Genomic DNA, 10661 nt, shown 5'->3' with positions numbered 1-10661 from the left:
TTGACATTTCAGTTATTTTTTAAGAAGTCGTAGGTTTTGTTTTAAAGAAAAAGTCAATGCTAGAACTATACATATTCACATACCAGCAACCAAACAATGTCTTACAGAGGCCCCACAGCCGGAGGGAGGAGCTGGAAATGCCAGAGCAAAAACCCAGTAAGGCTCAAATGGTGGGAAGGGCTCGAACACAATGTATGGCAATTTTTGCAGCCAAAAGCAGAGTCCTTGCTTAGTCTCAAAGATTTCCAGGAAATCCCTGGTCCCATTAAGATCAAAGTGGTCAACAGTCACTGAAGCTCATTTATGCCTCAGTTTCTTCTTCCTGCAACAACATACCTCATCAGGTAGGGCTGTGTGAAAACCATTAGTTGATTCATGTTGAATTTCTTGAACCCAGGAAGCAAAGGTTGCAGTAAGCCAAGATCACACCACTACACTCCAGCCTGGGTGACAGAGCGAGACTCCATCTCAAAAAAAAAAAAAAAAAAAAAAGGTTGGGGGGTAGCTGGCTTATCATCAAAGCACTTATTGAATGTTAATTGCTATTATCATCAACATCATCTAAGTTACCTTGGAAGAAACAGGAAGATGAAGGGCAGGGCTGGCAGAATTTTTGCTATTTTACTTTACTTCCCATTATCAGCTTTGAAAGACTCTCCCATGTTTCCATTTTTAATTGAGAGGGAAATCAACTGCTCCTCCAAAGCTCAATACTACACAATAGCCAGGCACAGTGGCTCATATCTGTAATCTCAGCATTTTGGAAGGCCAAGGCAGGAAGATCCCTTGAGGAATCTGAGACCAGCCTAGATATGGCGAGACCATATCTCTACAAAAAAAATGTTTAATTACCTGGGCATGGTGGCTCACACCCGTAGTCCCCAGCTTCTCAAGAGCCCTGGAGCTCAAGGCTGCAGTGAGCTGTGGCCAGGCTACTGCACTCCATCACGGATGAAAGAGTTAGACCCTACCTAAAAAAAAAAGTACACAAAAGTATAAACAAGAAAGACAAAAGACATCAATGAACCACGTTCTACGTCTTGGAAGAAAACCTATCAGTCCGTGTAGCCAACTCAAAGACTCACCAAAAAACTGACAAAAATCCAGAAATACTACTTCCCAGGAAAAATGTTATAATTCCAATGTACTGCCTAGACTCAACTCAGAACACCCAACGTATACTACTATTTCCTTCAAATAACTAAAAAGCATGGAGAGATATTCATTCATGAGCAAATATATAAGCAAAAGCTAAAATTAAGGGTATTTCACTTGCAAGTGGTTGAGTTTCTCATAAATAACATGCGGTTATCCCCTCACTTCATCCTGCAAATGAACCCAAAGAAATAGTCCACCTTTATTCATGGTTTTCAGCTAAAATGAGACAAGTTAGATCTCAATCATCTGTTAGCGGGGTTCCCAAAAGAAGTCAAAGCCATCTACTAAGGGTCAAGGAATGGTGGGGTAGAGAAAAGGATGGAGCACTTGGGAAGTAACCTAATGAAAACTGACCTGTTAGGTGAATTAACCCAGGGAAGGATAAATCAGGAAACAAAATAAGGCATAACTCCCCTTTGGTCTTCTCTCTCTGTGTTCCTCATTTTGTTCAGTAAACCAGCTATCACGTAAAGACTTCAGGATTCAGTTTCAGTCTGCACTGAATGTGAGTTAAATCAGAGAAGGTTATCTACCCACATCACATACTGCCAATTAGGACAATATTGGCATTGATTGATGTAAGACCTTGAAGTAAACAGTGAAGACTTGAATACCCAATGAATTCTACAATCCTCCAAGTTTAACCTCAAATTATTGTCTGTTCCCCACTCACCCAGTTCACTTGGAGATGCTTTTACAAATCAAATGTGTATGAGTTTGTCAGAGACTGTTTTTTGGCCAAACCTCAGCTTATTCGTAGCACCCCAAGATTTTCAACTGTTTTGTTGCCACCCCAAAACTTAAAAGGCAGATATTGGTAATCAAGCCTCTGCTAAAAGAACTGGGGTGCTGCCTTGTCAACTAGAGTTTTACAATTTCACTCAGATTCTGTGAAGCACCTCTTCCCAACAGAGCATGTGTCATGCCTCTGATAACACAATATACAGATGTCGCTCACCTCTGTGTTTTCAAAAGGCAAATTCCATCTCCAACCTAGGATTTCCCAGGCTGCCCCTAAAGATATGGTTCATATATGTGTAAACAGAAATTAAATGTGAGGTTATATGAGTGAGGAAAAAGCAGACGGTCAGGAATGGTTCTCCTGCCGAACATAAATAATGTTTGTTTAAGCAGAATGCTTAGGAGAACCTGAGAATGGTCAACATTCAGACCAGAAAGCAGAAAGCCTGGGAAAACTGCCTCCCTCTCTGGGACTTCATGATGGCCAGGGTGGCCTTCGTTACAAATCCTGTGAAGCATAGTAGACAAGCTGTGAACAACTTAGTTACCAGGTGAGCAAGTTGAGGAAATGTCTGGTGGTGAAGCCCAGGAGAGTGGTGATAAAGCGTGTCATGGCTTGGTTTTCTTCCCCTAGGCCCCCATCATCATTTTTTAAATAACAGCAGAAGCACCAGGAAATGGCTTGGCTGAGGCTAGTGAAGAATGGCAAAATTGTTCTTTAGTCACCCATCTACAGACAATCCCTGAATTATGATGGTTTGACTTAACGGTTTCTCAACTTTACACAATGGTGCAAAAACGAAACACATTCAGTACACTTCTTCTCTGACAATGGGGCTATGTCCAAATAAACTCATCATGAATTTAAAATACTCTAAGTCAGAAACACACTTTTCATTTCTGATTTTTTGACTTATAATGGGGTTATCAAGACAACTTGATTGTTGAGGAACATCTGGGTTCTGTTTCATGGCTGGAAGTCAGCATGTCTCAGTACCAGAGCACAGGGCAGGTGCCAGCTCCGTGGACTCCTGAGCTGAGTTTCTTCAGCCTGCACAGGCCCGTCCCTACTACAGTGAAGAGATTCAAGGTAACCCCCTAAAAGCAGGTCCCCAAGACCTGAATCCTGTACACCCTTTGCACGATGAGGGTTTGCCTTCGTACTTGGCCAAGTACGAAGCTGGGATGGAAAACAACCAAAGTCCTCATCTAGCCCTGGTGGTCCTCGCCTGACCCTTCCATTACCAGATGATCATCCATCCCTTCTCATCTCATCTCTTTCTTCCTGATTTCTTTTTCCATGACATACCTTTCCTTTTCCTCAGCGTTTAACACACTTTGCTAAGCACCAACTCTGGGCTCCAAGGACACAGGGGTGAGAGCCTAGTCCCTGCTGTAAGGGAGCTCACAGTCTAATTGAGAAGCAGACACATCCCACAGCAAATGACAGTGTGTCCTACCACAATTACGAAGTCCAAGTTCTGGGGAATCTCCAGCTCTTCTCCCTCATTTGGCCCCTTCCATAGTCAGCACCAGTGATTGCTCTCTTTAGTCCTAATCTTCTCTTTGCAAAGGTCTCCTAACTGGATTATTTAAATCTACTCTGGTCTCTACCAATCCACCTTCCACACAACAGCTAAAACTATTGTTATATTGCCTATAGAACTTCAGTATAAACTGATATCTATGTATAAAATTAACTTAAATCTGTACTCTCGGGGTAGTTAGATAACATTTAAAACACCCAATCATAAATCCACCCTCCAGAAGTACTATTGCAAGTATTTCAAATATTATTATCTAGTTCTGCACTAGAAGTTTCATTAATTATACAAAGTTTATTAGTCACACAGTAGTGAAATATGCCGTGTTTGAGGACCAGAGAGAAGAAACAAACATGACTGCCCTTGTATAGATAATGTGAGAATCCAGCTACTATCGTTTGAGTGTGCCCCACTCCACTCCAAAATTCAACTGTTGACAATGTGGTGGTATTAAGAGGTGAAGCTTTTAAGAGGCAATAGGTCACCAGGGCTCCTCCTCTCATGAATGGGATTAGGCTCTCTAAAGAGACATCACAGAAGGAGTTCATTTCCTTTCTGCCCTTCTACCTTCTGTCATGTGAGGACACAGCGCTCCTCCCTTCTGGAGGATGCAGCATCAAAGGCGCCATCTTGGAAGTAGAGAACAGTCCTCACTGGTACCTTGATCTTGAACTTTGCAGCCTCCAGAACTGTGAGAAATAAATTTCTGCTCTTTATAAACTACCCAGTCCGTGGTACCCCTGACAGCACAAATAGACTAAAACACTAGCAAATCCAGTAGCCTGATGATCCAAGTCTACTGTTGTCTTTGGTTCTGTGTGCCCAACTCTGTTTGCCTGATCTGAATAGGGAAGTTTTTGGCTAATCTTACTTTAGGAACATTCACTTTAGAGTAACTGTTTATCAGGGTGCCCAGGGTTGGACAATAGGACTTATTCAAGTTCAAGGAGCAGGTTATACAAGTACTTTGGACCAGTTTGCTAGCATTTATGCCCATGCCAGATTTTGGTCTGAGACTTGTTTTCTTGTAACACACCACCTCAGGTACTGAGACAGTGTAGGTGGAGACACAGCCTCAGCCTCTCATGGATGGGAGCTACCCATCTTCACCATGATAACTTGGGAACTGTTGATCAACAAAAATGGCTTAAATCAGTTCAGTTCACAAAGAGACCTTCCCAAAACACGGTTTGAGTTGTATCAGTCCTCTGGTCCTCAGCTTTAAAATCTTTATACCTTCCCACTGTTGTTAGGACTGAACTCCTTAAAATATCCTGAAGTACCCTACAACAGCCCAGCTCATTTCTGGCCACTTTCTCTGGGTGAATGGCCTCAGTTCCATGAAGTTCCCATTTTCCTTCTGCTCTCCACCTTCTCAAGAGCCATGGAATAGCAACCACCAAACCCACAACCATCTACTCTTGTTAAATCAGGGCAGGGCAAATATGGAGGCTATAAAATGCTTGTTACATAAAGTCTTTAAATATTAACCAATTATACAATTCTTTTCCCCACTGCCTTGCAGCAAAGGCAGAGAGCTGGGCCCCTCCATCTTTGACAGCCTTTAGAGTTGGAGGCTGCCTGAGATCCAGAGTCACCATCAAGGGTACAGAATCCTATCTTCCCAAAGCTACCTCTTCCCCTCACCTCTCCTCCATTTCCCCATGGCACACAACCAGGGCACACTAATTTCAGGGCCAGATCTGGATTTGTGGTGGAAAAATAAAATTATATTATTTATTGTACAATTATGTACAACATCTCTTCTTCTAACTGATCTTTTGCTGAAAAACTGATCTTTTGTTTTGCTGAAAAAATGATGGGTGGGAATACAAAAGAAAGTGACCAAGAAAAGACTAAATTGAATGACATGATAAAGGATGAAGAAATCCTAAGGGACAAGATCTGGCTAATTGGCTAGAGACACCTGGGATGAGGAGACAGAGGAGAAAAAGGAAAAGAAGGGAAAGAACAGGGAGGCAGGTCACCTCTCAGCTGATATTCACAACCTCAGGAAGCTATTCCCACTGCCTGAGCTAACTCCTTCTCCCTCCTCCTCCCTTCTCCCTCAAAGCACACAGCACAGTCACTATTACTTATCCAACCCTGGTGCTGGTAACCTGACTTCAGAAAACCCTTCCTTGAGGATGTCAGAAAAGACCCCTTTCTCCCTAAAGACCATGGGACAGAAAAGGGAAACAGAGAAAAGGCTTTCAGAAATCAAGGATGTTGCAATCACTTCTCAGGGACCATGGCAGGAAGCAGAAGTGCAAGGCCTCCTTCACTGCAGGTTCTCCTCAAAGCCCCACAATACCTCAATTCCCAGAAGCAGCCCGTAGTGATCCCACCCTCATCCACCTCCATGGATGGTAGCTCTGTCCTTTCAGTCACTTAAACCCCAAATTATGGCATCATGCTCAGTTCTCTTATTCCCAGCTCACATCCAATCAGCAACTTCATGTGGCCCACCTTTGAAACACATGCAGAAAGTGACACTTTTCTCATGGACCCCACTTATCCCCACCAGGTGTGAGCCTGCATCGCCTTCTATGGAATAAGCCTTCTACCAGGCCTTGCTTCTACCTGTGCTCCCCTACAGCCCGTGCTCCCCTACAGCCGGTGCTCCCCTGCAGCCGGTGCTCCCCTACAGCCGTGCTCCCCTACAGCCTATGCTCCCCTACAGCCTGTGCTCCCCTACAGCCTATGCTCCCCTACAGCCGGTGCTCCCCTACAGCCTGTGCTCCCCTACAGCCTGTGCTCCCCTACAGCTGGTGCTCCCCTACAGCCTGTGCTCCCCTCCATAAGCAATCAGGGTGACCACAGTGATGATTTTCACAGACACCAGATCTTGGCACTTCTCAGGTCCAAGCTTGATGTTGTCACCTCTCAGAACATGAGCCAAATTCCTGGCAATTGCCTGTGAGGTGCTCACTGGCCTCCTCACTGCTCTCTGAACACACCTAGACAGAAACATGCCCACCTCAGGGCCTGTGCTCTAGCTGCTCCCTGACAGCCACTTGGCTCCTTCTCTCATCTCCTCCTTCAGGCCTCTCAAATCTCACCTCCTCAATGAGGCCCTTCCTGATTGCTCCATTAACTAAAACCTGTGCCTCCCAGAACCTGAGCCTCTTCATCCCAATGAGCTTTTCCTTGTTGCCTTCTGACATATCAGATCGTTAATATGCTTATGATTTAGTATGTGTTATTTTAATTATACATTATATAGTTGTTCATTATTTATTGTGCTTATTTATTATTCATGTTTGTCTCCCCCTCACTAGACCATACGCTCCACAAGGGCAAGATCTAAGTCTGCTCTGTTAACTGATGTAGGCCCAAACACCTCCAGAAGAGTGTGTGGTACCCAATAGACATTTTTGGAAAGAATGAATAGGTATAAGTACATATGGATGGATGGATGGATGGATGGATGGATGGATGGATGGATGGGAGGGAGGGAGGGAGGGAGGGAGGGGATGTGGTCAATGCTATGACAAGGCATCCCATCCATCCTGATGACCAGAGCTAAGTCAGCTGCGACAGGCAGTGGAGGAGGAAGTAGGCAGATCTAGGAGGGGGCAGCTTATATGACAGGACATATGGAGGGAGAAGGCAGGGTTCCTGAGTCCCCACCTACCACACAGGGAACTCACTGGACAAGCAGAGAAAATGAATGCCTGGAAGAGGCTGAAGACCACCTGGGGGCCATCTGGGCGGGCTCCCTGGGAGATGCCCTGGGACAAGAGAATGTTAGAGCAACCAACCCAGGACTCTGCGAGAGGGGTTGCACAGGCCAGGAAAGGGCACTGTGATAGTCTCAAGTCAGGCAGATTCCTGGAGCCTATGGGAAACAAAGGTAGGAGTCTCATGGAATCTTCGTGAGCTTCTTAACAAAGAAGATAAATGTTTCCTAAATACCATCGTTTGGGGTTTTATAAGATAAACTCCAAGATGTGACTATGTGTTACCAAATCACAAGACAAAAATACGTTTTTCCTTGGTGTATCCAAAGAAATTGTTTTCTCGAGAGAAGAGAATCCAGTCTAAAGTGATTAACTGTTTCAAACCAAGAACTTACACACTGAATGATCTCTTCAAATGACCTTCAGCTCCTGGCTGTAATCGTTCCTTTTTACATATTAGTCTTGTAAATAAACATCATGTAAAAAAGCCCCATTGGAATCTAATCAACATTTTTGTATCTCTGTTCCCAGAAGCAATTATTGAATAGATCTGAATGCTAACTCTATACTAGGTATAGTGGAAGATCACACACACACATACACACACACACACACACACACACACACACACACACACACACACAGAGTTACTGTTCCTAAAGTTTTTTCAGCCTATTTCTTTGGTCATACACCTATAAACTGCATGTCCCTTTAAAAGTATTCCAAAATTCATTCTTTCCTCTCAATCTGAATGAAGAGATTATTCTTGCATCTCTCTAGCACTCCCCTTCTTCCAAGGTACCATTCAAAAATTACTGTCCACAAGGTTTGTTTTACAAACCTCATTTCCTCTAATCCCCTGAGCAATCCTGTGAGGACTTTGCCAAGTTGCATGACCTCTCTGAGCCTCAGTTGCCCAACTGGAAAGGCAGGAATAACAACAGAGAGGGGTTTTGTGGATTGAATGAGACAGGATGTGCTGGTGCTTTTAGAACTTGAAGGGGCTTTACGCAAGTGATACTCGCATGAGTCCATTGTCTATCACAAATGAACTTTCCTAGGCCCTCTGTGCCCTACACTTTGGCTGTACCATAACCTCTCATTTATCAAGAAGCCAAACAATCTAAACGTCAACAACCAGGATATTTTAACATTCAGAGCTGACCCTGAGATGCTACAGGATCCAATGAGATTTCTGAATCATAAAAAGATAGATTGAACTACATGTTGGCATGGCATGTGTATTTTATTGTATTCTAAACTTATTTGAAAAATTTATGATGAGTATTTGGCAGTACTTCTCCATGTGTGTTCCAACAGGTTTTACACAATAAAAAGGCTCTATCGTCAGAGCTGAAAAATGTTGCTTCTTCCTGCTCAATGTTCGTCCCTCCCTTCCCTGGAAACTATACCTCAGTTTTCCTTTGGGTACCCACCCCACCCCTTCAGCCCTCATGCAGTTCATGTAGTTCACACGAGATTGACCCCACACATACACACTGCTCCATCCAGGGGTGGACCCCAATTCAAGCCTGTATGATTAGTATTTTCTATTGCTTCAATGATCAGCTCAGGGATCCCCATAAAACTCAAGCCAGGCAAGACTCAATTCAGGGATTTTTACTGGAACCACCGGGAAGCAGAGGCCCTTTTCTCTCCGTTGGGATTGCTAGCTAAAAGGATGCTGTAAGGCCTGTGTAAGAGGGCAATGTAGGAGAAAACGAAGCCAAAAGATGAAGACCAAGACCTCATTATATCACTGAAGCCCCTGGTTCCAACTATGCTTAAAGTCAACAGAGAAAGCCCTAGACTGTACAACTGCCTGAACCAATAAATTATCTTTTTTGCTTAAGCACTTGTAATGGCAAGAATGCTGATTCATACACTGGGTCATACAAAGTTAAACAAGATTTCTTTACTATAGGGCTTCACAGAGCCTTCAAAATATTAACATGCATTATGACTCTCCAACAGGGAGATATAACATACAGCACTCCTCAAACTTACGTGTCCAGTGAATTTTTTTTTTTGGAAGACTGTATCATTGGACTTGTATTCCATAGACAACACCTTGGGAAAGGCTAATACATATTACCTATAGGTTAACCAAGTATTAAAATACTACAAATCCCTATTCCCTTATTATTCTGGATAAATGAGACAAATGGGAATTCATTTATCCAACACTGTTGATGCATTTATCCAGACTTTAGATGTATGTATATAATTTTTTCTTCTTTTTTACTAAATTGGGGTCATAAGCACAAATCATGGTATATTTTTCCAGACTTAATAAAATATGTGTATATATACAGTCGTTTTTTATTATTATACTGGGGTCATAATTCCTGAGCGGCTATACTTTTGAGTTCTGCATTTTAAAATATTTTGGCCCTCTAGTCTCACTGCCAAGTTATCAGCTGTCACTGCGCTTTGTTTAAAAGTGTCTACCTCTAGCAGCAGCCCCTAGTGTTCTGCTGTAAGCTAGTAAACAAAATGAAAGAAACTCATTGGAACTGTGTGTTTAAAAACAGAAGTCGGGGACGGGGGCAGTATGCTGACAGTGCGAGCCAGGGTAGGAGTATGTCCTGAGTAGAGTACCTCAGTTTCTGTACATGAAATCTATGTCGATGCGTCGATGATTTTGGCAATTTAAAAGTCACTTATTTCCAGGTTCCTGCCTTGGTTTTGGACAGCTAAAGTTTCCAAATAACTGACCTTCGAATATGGGAATTGTTATACTACTTAGCCAAGAAAAGAACCACTCCAACTTGATAGAAAGCACTGAACTCTGCTTAGGAACTTTAAAATGAAAAATTCTTTGTTTAAGGCCAGGAGCATCCATAGTCCAAAAATTCCATTTCCTCATAAGTCATCCATTGGCACAAAAGTCAAATTTCAGTCATTTTTCAGGCGTTTTTTTTCTGCCTATAACTCTCAAGTCACTGATTGCCCGTTTAAAGGGTATTTGCGGGCTCCCCTGTTTTATGATCTTATAATAAAAGACATGGGGATTTGAGACAACAGAGAGATAACTAAACTCCCTTCTTGTCGTTGTAAGTATAGCCTTGGCCCTAAGCAGGTAGGCAGAGCAGAGGCAGACAGGCTGGTCTGGGCAACAAGGCCCATGAAAATCAGTGTTAGATTCAATGACAGCAGTGGAAACTCCTGAGTCTTTTTCATTTGCATCAAGCTGGGTTTGCAGCCACATTTAGAGGCTTGACAAGGAAAATGCATCAGCATTTCTCATGTAAGTATCGAAGGATCCCAAGGCTTCAAGAACCAGGGCACCTGCAGCCCAGTAGTGTGGCTGAAAGAGGAGCCCAGCCTTGCATTGCCCTGATGCTTTTTCCAGATTCCAGAGCACATGTTCTGGAAGGGTCACAGGCTCCTGGGCTACTGTTGCACCCTCAAAGTGGGGAGGAGCCAAGCACCTGCTCAGACAGCCATGTGCAATTCTGAACCTGCTCTGCCAAAGAAAACACCCCTGTCTGCCCCAGCCCCAGCATTTATGTTCAGAAAGGCCTGTCTTCCC

The sequence above is a fragment of the Macaca mulatta genome, chromosome 15 (assembly GCF_049350105.2).
Source record: "Macaca mulatta isolate MMU2019108-1 chromosome 15, T2T-MMU8v2.0, whole genome shotgun sequence".
Lineage (NCBI taxonomy): Eukaryota > Metazoa > Chordata > Mammalia > Primates > Cercopithecidae > Macaca > Macaca mulatta.
The sequence above is the reverse complement of the archived record's forward strand: the minus strand, read 5'-3'. Positions refer to the sequence as shown.